We start from the raw sequence: 16198 nt of genomic DNA, 5'->3' as shown, positions 1-16198 counted from the left end.
TGGCATGTCAGACTGTTAAGAGTAGAGAAAGTGGGCAGCAGTGACACAGACAAAACTCATGCTCTAATTTCTGTCCGTGTGGTTGCTTCCACACCTGTTAGTGACAAATCGACAGGAGACCATTCATTTTCGATATGTACATGTGCAACAATGAGCATCGCTTACAGTGACAGTAGCAGAGTGCGCTCGCCATGTGAGTTGATTGGATCAATGGATTCCTTGAGCCAAACTTATGCCCCTTATGGTAAGGGTTGCAGAAAAATTGTTGGACCATGGTCACAGAACCAAAGGGGTTCAATGTCCAAATTAACTACCCCCATTTCCCTATTTGTACCTGTCCAACCAGGCTTATGTGTCTAAATGCTATATTTTAAATGAATATTTTAAATGACAAATACAGGGCTGTGTTATTTACACTGTGATTCACAACTTTTTATTTACCTATCAGCAGGTACTGAATAAAGTCAGTACTAATTACTGCTTGTGCTTTTGAAAGGATGAGAAGATCATTTTTTCACAAATTTTTTTCACAACTATCGACTTGGTACCAAAGTACCTTTACATGTTACATTTCACAACACTGTTCCACTAAGCTAAAACAGTTACGCTTTTCTCTCGTATGTTGCGTAACAAAGGGCTGACCTTTCTTGTGAAACAACTAGTTAGACATTGTCTGCCCTCCTGCAGCTTTCTATCTCTCTATCTCTCTATCTCTCTCTCTCTCTCTCTCTGTCTCTCTCTCTCCCCTTCTCTCTCTCTCCCCTCCGTTCTTTTTTCTTCTTTTTTTTTGATACATAATTCAGGCTTCATGTTTGTAGTCTGTGACTCCTTTCCACACCAGGAGTTGATCGAATAGATCCAATGATTCATTTTGGACTATTTTTTGTTTTAATGTAGATTTATCAGTTTTCACTTACAATACAGAAAAACTTGGTAATAGAAGTGAACATATGCATGGTGTTTAATAAGAATCATGAAGCCTGTAGTCCTGTAATTGAAATATATTTGTTGCAATTAAACTCAAATTAACTTACTTCTTTACACCAAACATTTACCTAAATATATGTCCCCTATTCTCTCTCTCTCTTTCTCTCTCTCTCTCTCTCTCTCTCTCTCTCTCTCTCTCTCTCTCTCTCTCTCTCTAACAAACACACACACACACACACACACACACACACACACACACACACACACACACACACACACACACACACACACACACACGCACTTCTTAGAAGTCCGTGTTTTGTAGATAAACTGTAAAAATGTACATTTTTTGCATACATGTACATTTACCTTATTATATGACCAGAAGTATTTGGACACTTGCCTATCACACCCATTTGTGAACTCTTGTACCATTAAGATTTACCTATTCCATACCTGTTCCAGCATAACAAAGTGTGTGCACACAACATGAGGTCCATGAGGATTGAGGGTCCTGCACAGAGCTCTGACCCCTTTGAGATAAAACAAAACTGAACCACAGCATCAGCACCTGACCTCACTAATGCACTTGTCACTGAATGAGCAAACACCCAAAGCCAACAAAATTTAGTAGAAAGTTTTCCCAGAAGAGTGGAGCTTTTTATAAGAGCAAAAGCGGATTAAATCTATAACAGGATGTTTAAAAAGCACATATGGGTATCGTGAGACAGGTCCATTTCATAACCAAACAGTGATGCTGAGGATGTACTTGATTGTCCCTGTTACAAGCTCAGAAAACACATCAGACCTTGGCTTTTGTAAGGCAGTGTTATAAACTTTTTTTAAGATAAATATTAAATATGTAAATGATTTTGTAGTAAAAAAGGACACAGCATACATTTATCAGTTACACAAATACTCAGTTTGCGTTGTGTGACAGAACACGTCTCCTTAACAACCACTCAGACTTATTCACACCCGCTAACAAAGACATCAATAAATGATGATTAGGACATATGTGGCATGGAGACAAAAAGGATTACAGCTCTGAAAAAGCAGAGCATTCACACCAGGCTGTAAAAAAAACATTCCTTATAAATTATTACAATAAGACCTTTAATAACTACACAAGTTAAAATGCTACATTTCAGCACTGGTACCACAAAAGGCTAAGTACATGAGTTCATAATATGCAAGTAACTGCTGAATTAAATTCCCTATGTTATAATTCACAAAGGCATTCAGAGTCTGACCAATTAGGTTATAGTATTATAAATCAGAAGAAGAAAAAGATGAAAAAAGAATTCAGTTATATAATGTGCTTTTATTGGAGGTTTTTTTTATAACCATCCTTGGCACTTCTAGAGTGTGTGATTGGTAAAGTGATTATTAAAGCAGTTTAAAGTGTTAAAAGGATTATTGAAGGCCCTTAGAGCACACTACTTATAATTAATTATATATATATATATATATATATATATATATATATATATATATATTTATTTTGTGCATTAGCCTCTTTTCAGTCCTCCTGCCCTAATAATATGCACAGATTTTGCATTTCAATTACTGCATGACATTTCAGCCTTTGTTCAAGATGTTAGTTCATGTAGTTTATGCCGATAGGATCACAGTATTGTCCTAATGCACTTCTCCACTCTCAAGTAGACGCGGTGGTGGTTTTTAAAATAAGGCAAACCTTTCAAAATAAAAGGAAGCACAGTATTTGTGTGTGTTCTCTGTTAGTCTGGCCTCCTGTTTTATTCTGTCTCTGCTTTTAATGCTATCAGAGTATCAAAAGGCTTAGAATTTACCAGTGTCCGCAGTGTTGTAGAAAAATTAGGTATATTTAAGTTAACTATTTTTATGCTAAAATAAGAAATGAACAGAACAAGCCAGTAAATAAGATGTTTTTTTCAGTGCAATTATAATCGCTCACCCAACCTTGCTCACCACAGTCTGAATGAGAACAAAAATGAATAAAACGGTTCTTTCCAAATAATTTAGATATTTCAGACATTTAGCAGATTCCATTATCCAGAATGCTCAAGGACCCAGCAGTGGCAGCTTGGTGGACATGGGATTCAAACTCATGTCCTTTTGATCAGTAGTCCAACACCACTGAGCTAAAACATCCTTATATTTTTAGTTGGTTACATCAGTTTTTAGTGGGTATGAATTGGTGGAACATCTCTAGTCATCTAGTGCACTCATTGTAAAGAATCATAAATAGCCTTTTCTAGAAAACGTCATTTGTCCGCAACAAACTAGCAAACTATGGCCAGTGTATTTAGCATCATTAAGTAATTTTTCCATATCTTTTTCAATGTTTTGTCCATGCATATCTTTTCCTCATCTTAATTATGTTTTTGCCCCAACTTTGTCTTGAATAATAATCATCAAAATTCAAACAGTAAAAGCAATTTAGTTAAATGTAATGCCAATTTATGTATGAGACATTCATAATGATTTCCTACAAAACTGCAATCATAAAGCAATGTTAAAATACTCACATATGCTGTCACTACATATATTCTTAAACTTCTGTCTGTTTTTTTAATGTTTGCCCCCACTCCAAAGGAAAAAAAAAAATCTATAATAAACCCATACATACATACAGTAATATCTGTAAATCAGAACATACTGGGAAACTCCTAAAATTAAACTCCATCTATTACTGTATAGTTTAGTTTTATAATAAGAGAATCAAAATGCAGTACAGTTTTGCATCTAGATATTAAAAACCATTATCATTTTATCTGCCATTCGCCCACCAGAACTAATGTCCCAACTCCGAGTAGTGACCTTTATTATAAGCAAACCTTTTAGTGGTTTTTAAATTAACGAACGTATATAACTCCATAACGAAGGCCGCCGAACTGCGGCGTGCGGCTGAGTTTAGGATCAAGGTTGCCCCGGTTTGTTTGCTAAATAGCATAATTACATTGCAGCTCCCAAGGTGCACCACTGCTAAAAGCCCCTAGGGCAAAGTGAAGATTCTCTTCACAGAGTATCCCAAATTGCTCTTGTATCAAATTGTTCTATATTTACAGAGAGTATGTGGCTTTCCAGCTGAGGCACAACAGGCCATTATTGCTTGATTTGTTGTTGTCTTAGTGTGTGCAGTCTGATGATTTTAAAAGCCAACACATCACGATGGTGATTGCAGTGGCAGGTCTGCACAATGCTGGGCCTCATATAATGGGAATTAATTTGCTGAATAACACATTTGCAATGTACAACAGAAACATTTTTCCCACTTATTTTTTACTGGCCATGTTATTGTTCATTCTTATCTTGTCTTATCTTGTTCAGACTTATTATAAGCCCTTATAAGTGCTACTTTTGAGCAAAAAAAAGGTCAGGAAAACAAACAATGCATTACGAATAAGTACTAAAAGTGAAAATGCACTTAAAGAAATTGAATTATATAACTAAAAATAAAGTGGGGCTGGAATATTTAAGAGGAATTCTAAGAAAAATCAGAGAAAAAAGCCAATTATAATTTTTTTTTACAGATAATTATTACATACAGTACTTGAAAAAGTTTTCCATGACTCCAAACCAATTTAAATATTTACTAAGACATTCGCTTATAAGAATAAAGGACATTAAAGTGAGAGCAGTCGAAGTGTGCTGCATGCAGTATGGAAAATTGCCTGAAAGAATATGGCTTTAGAATAATAATTGAAATAGCAAGAATGTGTGAATGAATAAGATTGATAAATGTATAAAACAGACGAATTAACAAATGGTGCTCCTCGCCACACAGAAAAAAAGCATAAAACAGTTATCATGTCAGGAACAGCTTGGAATTTTTCCTTGTCTGAACACTAGAGGGATGTTTTGTCTTGTGCCTTGTGCTTGTTTTGTTCACGTGTTGCCCCGCCCTATCCTTATCCGTTCCCACCTCTGCACACCTGTCCCTTGTGTTTTCAACAATTGCCTTCCCTTCCCTATTTATACCAGTTGTCTTGTGTGTGTTTCTGTGATCCTTGCTGTTTTTTGTTTGTTGTTCTGTCTCCTGGTTTTCTGTTTTGTTATCTTAGTTCCTTTTTATTCCCCAGTGTTTTTCCATGTGTTTGTATTTTTTTTTTTAATAAACCCCATTTTTAGGTTATTTAGGTTACCCCTGCATTTGGGTCTAATTCCGTTCTGTGGAGACACCCATTTATGCTAGACATAGACCCAGCTGGAAAACTATGCCTGGCACCTATTATCTGTGAAGCATCTTTTTCTGGATTACTCTTTCTGGCCTTTTGGGATTTTTTTTCGTCCCCTTAATTTCTAGTTTACTTCGGTGGACTTCGCTCCGCACCTGTTCCTTTGGGGGACACCTCTTCGGTTCCTGTTTTCCCGTGGAGGACACCACCTCACTTCTTGCCCCTCTGGTTATGCTGACAGACGTGGCCCGGGCTTCTCTGGCTAAAACACATTGCCTCGCATATTAATTATTTACTAAATCAGTTGCAGCTTTATTATATTTTTGTTATATTTTCAGAATAATTTAGGAAAGGACCATCACCAGCCAAGTATATAGCTAAACATGAAATAGACAATAAACAGCCTTGTGGATTGAAGCATTTCTTATTGTGAATTTCATTTCAGTGTGTGGAATTATACAGTAAACACATAATCAACCTATTGGGTTTTCTATCACACCACTGTTGAATTCTTGATTCTAGTTAGTCAGAAGGTGTTGATTGATTTTCTATAACAGTAGCTCTGACAACAGTGCTGGCTAAAGTCAAAACAGTTTTAAACTGCAGTTGTTTGAATTTTTGTCTTTATTTTTTTTCTATAACAACAACAAATTCACTGAGTGTTAAACAGACAGTTCTTCATAGAAGTCAAATAATTTTTAACAGTCAGGAAGTGTTCTGTCTTGCAGGATGGCGGATTTTCTTTCGATGCTTTCAGGTTTGTCAGTGAAATTTTTTTTGATGAATTTCTTATGAACTTGAAAGAAAAATAGAGATAACATTTGTTTGCAGCTGTTATGTTAGTTATAAGAGGAGCTAAATTATTGGATCTTTCACAAGATTTATGTTAATGTTTATGTTATGTTAAGATATATTAATTGGTTCAAAAGTACAATGTATAATTTTATTAAAAATTGTAGCACTTTGTAAGCTGCTGTGGTATAAGATGAGAGATAAACATCAGAATGTTGTTGATTAACTTTCTATAAATACAGAAACTGTCATGAAACTTTTGCAAAGACATTTTAGATGCAGAACATCTCTCAGTGCTCCCATTAGTGGAGTGACCTAATGTAAACAGACATTAAATACAGGAAAATTGAAGGGTAAGAGCAAATGGAAACAGCATCCACAGAACACAGACAAAATGAATTTAATGGCATGAGTGCAGCATGTATAAAAAAATAAAAGACCAGTCAAGAGAAGAGTTTAAAATGTGGCAATCAGTAGTAAGTCAGTCGGAAAAAAACACATGAAAAAGATAGAAAAGACAGGATGTGACTCTGGCATAACAATTGAAATGAACAATTCCCAGTAGACAAATCGGATGATGAAAAAGCGAAACAGAAGGGAAGATGATAAGACACAAAGTGATCTGAAAACACCACATGTTGTGGCTCTGGTTTGAATGGTGTAATTTAAATGAAAATGATGAACAACTTGCATGTTGTCATCAGCTTTATAATTCACGGTTTCCTCCACGCTCTCTAGTACCATACCAGTACCTCAAAAAAAACATGCAGGACATTTGACATGCAGGTGGCAGAAATTTCATCATGGATGACTGCTCATCAGTTAAAGCTCAATCCTAGCAAAACTGAACTGCTGTTCATCCCAGTTGATTCATCCCCAGGTCATGATCTTGCTATATCCTTGCACAACGATCTGATCTCCCCTTCAGCCACAGCTCGCAACCTTGGGGTAACCATGGACAACCAACTGTCCTTTTCCTCTCATGTTGCTAATGTGACTCGCTCATGTCGGTTTCTTCTCTACAACATTAGAAGGATTCGGCCATTTTTGTCCACACGGGCTGCTCAGGTACTTCAGGTACAGGCTCAGGTTCAGTCTCTTGTCATTTCTAGACTGGATTACTGCAATGCACTGCTGGCAGGTCTAACTATGAACGCAATCCATACTCTGCAAATGATCCAAAATGCAGCTGCCCGGCTTGTTTTCAACCTGCCAAAGTTCTCGCATACCACCCCCCTGCTGCGATCCCTCCACTGGCTTCCGGTAGCTGCACGCATCAAATTCAAAACACTGATGCTGGCCTACAAAGCCAAAAATGGACCAGCTCCCTTTTACATCAAAGCCCTCATCACTCCTCGCACTGCACCCCGCACCCACCGATCTACCAGCACTGCTCGACTGGTTCCACCATCTCTCAGGGTAAGAGGCAAGTATACTACAAAACTCTTCTCTGTTCTGGCACCAAGGTGGTGGAATGAACTTCCCCTAGAGGTCCGGACAGCTGAGTCACTGGCTATTTTCAAGTGGCGGTTGAAGACCTACTTATTCAGGAAACACTTCAATTAGCACTTCTTTCCTTATCTTTTGCATAAAAAAAAACACAACCTTTGACATATTTCATTGTAACTTTGAACAAATGTTTTAAACTCATGGTATCTTAAGTATGTAACCTAGTGAACCAGCATTAATGTATTCCCTGTTAGAGATTTAAGCACTTATGTACTGTACATCGCTCTGGATAAGGGCGTCTGCCAAATGCTGTAAATGTAAATGTGTATGTGTTTAATTGCCCCTAGTTGTTAATGTGTGTGTGTGTGTGTGTGTGTGTGTGTGTGTGTGTGTGTGTGTGTGTGTGTGTGTGTGTGTGTGTGTGTGTGTGTGTGTGCGCCTGTTCCCTATGATGGACTGGAATTCTGCCAGAGGTAAAAATCCCCTGCATATATATTTACCTGTCAGATTTGGGGTCAGTATTCCACGGCTCAAAAACTAAAACTGCTCTATCAAGTTCCACTCAACATCACAATCTTCTTCTGATGCCTACAAGACTCTACAAGACTCTATTTTCATTGAGAACATTTTTAAACACGATTGGTTTATACTTTATATTGGTTTCAAAGACAACTAATATTTTGTAAGTTATTTCTAACCCTTTTATTTTTAAATTATGTTCCATGAAAAATAACATTTCTAGACTGCCTGCCATATATAAAAATAACTCTGCAAATAATGATTTGCAGAAGGTGGCATGATGGCACAGCAGGTAGAGTTATTACTGTCAGCGCTATCTACAGTACAGATACTGTCTGTGCTGATTCTTCCATATTCTCTGCATGTCCAGTTTAGATTAATCTGTATTCCGTGGTTTCGTCGAAAAACGTTTCTTTCATTTCCATTATTCCTAGAATAGTCTTTATTTACACCATGATCTTGACCAGGTATAAGCAGTTATTAATCAATTAAAAATGATAGATGCCATTTTATTTTTTAATTCCTAATGAATGGAATATATCAGGAGAGAGTCATAACATAAGAAAATACAAAAATATAGCACATGTGGCAGTGATTATACAAACTTTCAATGAACTGTGACTATAAGGTTGTTAAATTTAATAAAATGTATTTCATTATTAGATGTATTTAAGTCATTGGAAGAAAAAAAATCAGTGCTCACACATTGTTATTTTGAGCAAACTGGCTAAGTGTGCTTGCTTTGATCCCACTCCATCTAACAGATCTGAGTATGAGGTTAATGTGGCCACCATTATTGGACTAAACATAGTAAATGTAAAAAAACATGGACAACTTTGATCAGAGGGTCAAATCAGAGTTACGCTAAACACATCCTGATTGCTAATGTGGATGTCTTTATTTCACATCCATGTTAAAATTCAATGTGTCAAATGAACACTACAAATTAAATAGATGGTGTGAATAAATGGGTCAACTTATCGCTCATGTGTTTGGACACAATGTGTGTGTAGGTGTGTATACATGCATGTGTGTCTGCGATGGTAGGCACTCATCATTCATCAGCCGTGCTGTTTGATTGCCCTGTTACCACAGCAACTCTCTTACTAGTCAATAGTGGTGGGCTTGAGGGGTGGGGTGGAAGGGTGTTGGTTTTGTTTCTTCCGCTTCACACGGCTGTAATTAAATCCCAATTAGAGCTGGCATCCATCACAGACATCTACTACAGCCTCCAGTGAGATATATGTGAGCAGCAGTCAGTCATGTGGAAAGAGGAATAGCTTCAAATGAAATAGAATCCGGGATGCAGATAATGGATTTGGGTGCACAGCAGGGTAACTGTTCTAAAAGTTAAAAAAGTTAAAAAAAAAAAAGTTGAAGAAGTGTTTGAATTTTAATTATTCATATATGGCCTTCGAAAAGACTTCACATAGTGAAATGCCATTTTCAGTGAAAAAGGAACTACATGTTCTAAACTTTCTCGTTTACAAAGTTATATCATTTTAAGTCTGGTTTTATCCAGGGGTTACATGGGAAAAAATGTGTAGTTAAAGATTGTCTTATTATTTATATAAAAGCAACTGCTATTTAGATTTTTGATTCAACTTGATCTTTTAATAAGGTATATTCAACCATCCGTCCATTCATTCATATTATTTAACAAAATCATTATTTTGAAGATTATTTTTGTTAGAGGCTGGTCGGGTTGATTCTCCAGATATCTGGGTGTAAAATTTTAATCTGTCTGTAAGTTTTACTTTTTTTTTTTCTTTATTTGTAAAATTTTTACATATTTACTTTTCCTCACCCAAATTCTAGTGCTTCTTGTATTGCAGTAAATCGCATTCTTTTTATTCTTAAAATCCATTCAAAGCACATTTCCAACTTAGTTACCACAGCTCAAGTCTTGTTTTCTTTCACATTCAGCCTCTTGGATTTCTCCACCTCATGATATGGCATTCTTTTGATGTTACCATCACTCTGGATTTACATATCTATCACCACTGTTGTTTTCTTCTCCTTATCTATTATAATTGCATGAAGTTGGATGCAGGGGCTTTGCACCCTTCTTGTTTGGTCTTCTTTTGGTTACATCTTTGGTTTTATTTGATTTTTTACATCTTAATGTTTGTTCTTGTTCTGCCAAGATTAATGCCACTGTGCAATCTTTTGCTTTGTCCAGCTACCGGTGTGATTTTGGTGTTTTTGCCACTGTTATTTGTCAGGGACCATTAAATATATAGTCTTAACCTGCTTTGGCCTTCTATCTGTTTGCACATTATCCACACCCCAGTCTATTTTCTGAGTATCTCACCTCTGGGTACCATTTTTGTTTGTACTGGAGGATGTTATACTTGATCTAAGACATTGGATTTGACACCCTCTTCTTTCAGTCTGGATGCCTGGAAAAGTGCTAGATGCATCATGACAAGTTTCTGGGTCTTGACAAGAAGCAACTGGGCAGCAACTCATCGTTCTTTTGTTGACCAACATATCCCACTGGTATATGATGACTGGTATGTTAAACACATTATTTTAGCTTATATGTCTTATTCTTTCTGTTCATCTTTAGTCTCTAAAGGTACTCTGTTGTCACGGTTTAATTAGTTTCTCTCATGGCTCCCACAGCTGTGATGATTGGATTGCGAGGGAATTGAAAGAAAAATATTTAATACAAAAAAAGGTTTGTATTTGTATTTGTTCTAAGTGTCTATTATATAGTATTGTGGTTTGCTCAATTCCCAATAATCACTATCCTTCTTTGTACCATCAATTGACCAACCATTTCCAGTCTTCAGGAGTATGTTTTTCTGTCACTGGCATGACAATTGGTTGATGGTTGCCCCATCTGTATCCAAACCCTCTCTTATTAATTATTTGGATGAGATTTCTGTGTTGAATAGAAGTGTGGATATTCCTTGGTACATGCCACACAATTATAGTCACCTGTGCAGTTGTATTTTAAAATTGTATTTTAATTCCTCAGAATCTTATGTTGTCCACAACTATGGCACAGGTTGGCCTACCTGATCCTGGAAACCTGAAGGATGGCTCTGGTTCTTAATGGCTGGCTTTTTTCAGTCTTCAGTGTTGTTTGCATTGGCCTATTGGGCAGACTATGTATAACCCCGGTTTCCAAATATTCTCCTAATTTGGGCAGAATGTCCAGTGCCCATCCATGAGTTAGCTTTCCTTTACATTGCAACTAATACCAACTGGGGAGGGTGAGTGCAAACATGTGCTTCCTTCAATACTGGTGAAGCCACACAACTTTTCAGACAGTTGTTCATGGTACACCACATATACAGTAAACAACACAAAGGAACGTGCAATTTAAAACAAGGGATATTTGCACATATTCACATCATGCCAGACATTAGCGTCCACCTTGCTGATATAGAAATTACTACTCAGTAGTAAGTTATAAGATAGCAGTGGCTGAACTGATTATTAGTTTGTGAGTTTGAATCCTGGTACTTCCAAGCTACTACTCTTAGGTCATTGATCTTCAACTGCTCAGCCCATATCTAAGTCATAGTAGAAACTGGATGGTGCTAGTTCCTTTTTTGGAAGCTTTTATGACCTATACTCCCCTAACCAGCCATTCTCAGATCCTGTGAAAAGCCGAAGGTTTATTTTATACTATATATTATTATATATATGACCTATATATTATATAGGTGGTCACAGAGAGATGTTCATTACTTTGCCAATATTGCACCAAACCCAGGTGCAGTTTAATGCTTTGTGTAATGGACACCCACTATTGTGGTAGTGATTGACCATGGGAGGTAATGGTGCTCTACAGCTTTTCAGGTTTGAGGACTGGTGTTATGTAATGACTCTTTCTACCAAACACTGGTCCAGTGCTTTTCAGTTTCAACCCAGATGCCAACCACTACAGGTGCTTTGATGGAATATAATTGAGAATACTGTAACGGGGTTGTGTAATAGTGAAGACAATACACTTCCTATTATTCTGACTTCTGCTTCTTTCATGTACAATATCTTGCCAAGCAAACCCCAGTGCCTCAGTTCTGGGCATTGATAGACAAGCAGTGAGCATTTTAGACATTTTCAAACCTGCAGGTGTCTTTCAAAGTCTTTATTCAAGTACTCATGTTAGTTTCCAGGGAAAATATTATTTGCAGTGCAGATGGACAATGACCCAAAGCATACTGCAAAAGCAACCAGAGAGTTTTTAAGGGAAAAAAGTGGAATGATATGCAATGGCCAAGTCAACCACCTGACCTGAATCCGATTGAGCATGCATTTCATTTGCTGAAGACAAAACTGAAGGGAAAATGAAGACAGTTGCAGTAGAGGCCTGGCAGAGCATCACCAGGGATGAAACCCAGTGTCTGGTGATGTCTATGCGTTCCAGACTTCAGGCTGTAATTGACTATAAAGGATTTGCAACCAAGTATTAAAAAAGTGAAAGTTTGATTTATGATTATTGTTTTGTCCCATTACTTTTGGTCCCTAAACAAGTGGGAAGCACATATTCAAACTATTGTAATTCCTACACCGTTCACCTGATTTGGATGTAAATGCCCTTAAATTAAAGCTGACAGTCTGCAGTTAAAGCACAACTTGTTCGTTTCATTTCAAATCCATTGTGGTGGTGTATAGAGCCAAAAATGTTAGAATTGTGTCGATGTCCCAATATTTATGGACCTGACTGTATGTACACTATATGATCAAAAGCATGTGGACCACCACAGTCTTAAGGGAGGTTCAACAATCTATCTATCTATCTATCTATCTATCTATCTATCTATCTATCTATCTATCTATCTATCTATCTATCTATCTATCTATCTATCTATCTATCTATCTATCTATTTTAAAATTGCAAAAATATTATATTAATAACCCCAATTTAACTGCCCACCCACTCTCCTTTTTATACTTTTCTCAATAAGACCCTGCTTGGATCATCCACTTTGTTTTACATGTTTTTCATGATAGACTTTTTCTTCTCCCATTTTTCAGAAAATCTATACAGAGGACAGGTTCAATGAGACAGATTGTCATGAGACAGGGCTAAATGTTGCTGGAGATTTTGACCCAGCCTGCACTATTTTCCACTGGTTTTATTGCCAGGGTTTTAGGTTAGAATCTCAATTAGTCTTGTGGTTAATACTGGGGAAGCTGACACTGAAAGAATTTATGCTCCATCCATTCCTCAATGAGTGTTATGCAAACAGGTACACCACAATATTAAATAATATAATAGAAAGATACTAATATAAGATCTCTGAACTGAAGGATTGTGAGTGAAGCTCGAATAGATATGATTTACAGTTATATTGGGATAAAATAAAAATATGATGTCAGTTTTCTGTTTTTTTTGCCCTGACTCACCGATGACATACACCCCTACCCCAATCTCTCTCTCTCTCTCTCTCTCTCTCTCTCTCTCTCTCTCTCTCTCTCTCTCTCTCTCTCTCTCTCTCTCTCTCTCTCTCTGTCCCTCTCTCTCTCTCTCTCTCTCTCTCTCTCTCTCTCTCTCTCTCAATATAACCACATCAACAGTATAAAGTTAACAGAGATCAGGTTTATTTCCTTGTCTTAATTTTTTTTAAGAAATTAAATAATTTATATAACATATTATCATGTACATAAACTCATCATCTTCATCTGGATATATGTATGTATACAAGCAAACCTAATTAAACCCAGAAATACACTGTATGTGTAACAGACTGGTAGAATTTGTGATAAACCCTCTCATTATGGTATCTCTGTTAGACATGTCCCCAGTGTGATATCAATGTCCCCAGATGTCCACATATGATCCTGTTACCCTCTGTCTATCTTCACTGACCCTGTTTGACAGACCTGTCGATGTTATCAGTCTCATTTCTCCAGCCTTGTATTGCAGCTAACAGTGAGTAATGGCCGAAGGCATGGTGTTTTACTACTGGAGTAAACAGATCTAATAATTCGGGGGATAACATTACCTGATTTCTCACTTTTATACAGGAAAGGTTTATGGTAAAGAAAATAAAAATCAGTAAGTGAGACAGATGTCTGTCCGCTTTACAGCTTCTATTTACTTCCCGCTGATTGTAGAGACATGGAACACTATTCAGAACTAAGGACATTTTAAAACCCACTTACTGTTGAATATAGGCTGCATTGCCCAATATATCCATTCATACATCCATACATCTTTCTCTTCATATACAAAATATATTGTAATTGCATAATTGGATGAATGTGTACAAAATAAATGAGACATGAGATACAGAACATTACACAGACTTATTTGCCATTTCGGCGAACCCAGAGGTATAAATCGATGCCGCTCATTTACATGTGACTATTCAAACAACTTAGTGGCCTCTCAGTAAACATGTAGGCAGAATGAGATAAAATGCACCACAAATCTTACATTGATCTTACAAGCCTGTCCCCTTAATTCACAGCAAAGGGACAACCAATGCACATCTGAGACATACATTCACCCAGAGCTGAAGACCCACGCCAGCTGGAGATAAATGAAATAGGGTCTCACAGAGAGAAGTGAGGACAAAGCAACTGGGACAGTCTAAGCTTCTATCAGCTTTCTCTTTTTGTTACCATTCATGGGGCATAAAGCAGCGGGGATGCCGAATGTCACCCCTGCAGTGTATCAGGTTCATTATCGGCTGAGACGGCATACTGAGAGCCAAGAGATGAGATTCACACCTCACAAGTAGCAAAGAGAAGAGACTGGATTTTTTTTGTCAGCCTTCAGAGTGTTGTTAGCAACATCCATGTATTTTGAGAGAAATGACTATTTTCATAAATAAAGGAAACCCCTTTGGTATTGAAGATAATTAATTTTGAAAACAGAGATATGAAATTATATTGGACTTTAAGTGATTTAACAATAGTATTTTTATTAGTCTTATACAGTACTTTACAATGAGCATCCTGCCTATTCGTGCAGTAGGATAAATCCATTTAAAGGTTCTGCTTTGCCAGCTTGGTAGCTTTATACATATCCCCATCAGCTGCTATGCTGAATAGATTTGCCATTTTCATGGATTTATGTTTTCTTTATCCTTTTTCCTAACTACTATTTGTGCTCATAGATTTAGGTTTATATAAGACTTTCATGTACTGTATTGATGCTAGATGTGTGTTAAATTTATGAACGGTTGTATGATGTGTGACGCGGAGGAGTATGATTAATTTTCTATGAGTGAGATTTCTGTACAACACCGGAAATGGGTGGATGTCTGTGAATTTGATTGGGCTGAAACTTAAACAAACTTAACAGCTTAAACATATTTAACAACGTAAACATATTAAGTTCATTTTATTTGTACAACTTTAGGCGAGCTACTCAGAAGTGGGCAAGCGATATGTTAGAGATATGTTACAGTATACCCCTGCTATAAACCTGCTACATAGGAATAGTGTATAGTCGCCTCAGTCACCTCAGGCTTGCTCATTGGGAATAAATACAAACATATTTAAATATAAGTTTAGTATTAATCTTGAATTTTTGTATTAGATTCAACTTTGTATAATATTAAATGCTCTGTAACGTTTCTAATATTCTGTAAAGCTGCTTTGAGACAATGTCTATTGTTAAACTATAAAAAAATACATTTGAATTGAACTGAATTGAATAGGAGCTGTATCAACTATCTTAAATTATTACAATAAATAATTTCACATATTTAAGAAAAAGGCACTAATGAGTAAGAGGTCCAAATGACCAAAGCAGCATGTGTTTGGCACATCCCCCTGCCGTGTAGACCCTCATCATGTGAATAGAGTGAAAAGCATTCAAGAACAAAGAGTTCCTTGAATTTGGGCCTTTACAGCACGAAAGAGCAAAAAGTTACAGTAGCATGAGGTGCTCTTGCTTTACCCTGGGCTCAGACATCCTACAGAGGTTTAACTGGCTCCTTCATTACTGAAGAGTGCCGAACCACTGAAATGGTGCAGATACAAATACTGATTAAGAGGCTTCTGAAAATGTTAATTAATTGTAATTAATAGGCAATTATAACAATGATGTCTGAATAGATTTGCCTTTGTTCAATGTGAGTAATGGGGAGTGGGTATTCACATTGGATTTCAGCTTCCTGTGTGGAGCTCTTATTTATAATTCAGTATAGTTGAACTGACATCGATATCATATCATAAGTGCTGTTTAAAGAAACATGGATTGTGAGTCATACTGTATTGAGTCGTGCTCTGAGTCAGAGTATCATTAAACACGCACTCTTATAAAGACTGATCCGATTTCTATGCAAGGTGGAAGTGTATTCATAGCATAACTCACATGAGAACAGCTAATCAAGACATATGATGGAAAGATCCCACACAGAAAAGTGAGAGAT

The sequence above is a fragment of the Tachysurus fulvidraco genome, chromosome 19 (assembly GCF_022655615.1).
Source record: "Tachysurus fulvidraco isolate hzauxx_2018 chromosome 19, HZAU_PFXX_2.0, whole genome shotgun sequence".
NCBI lineage: Eukaryota > Metazoa > Chordata > Actinopteri > Siluriformes > Bagridae > Tachysurus > Tachysurus fulvidraco.
The sequence above is the reverse complement of the archived record's forward strand: the minus strand, read 5'-3'. Positions refer to the sequence as shown.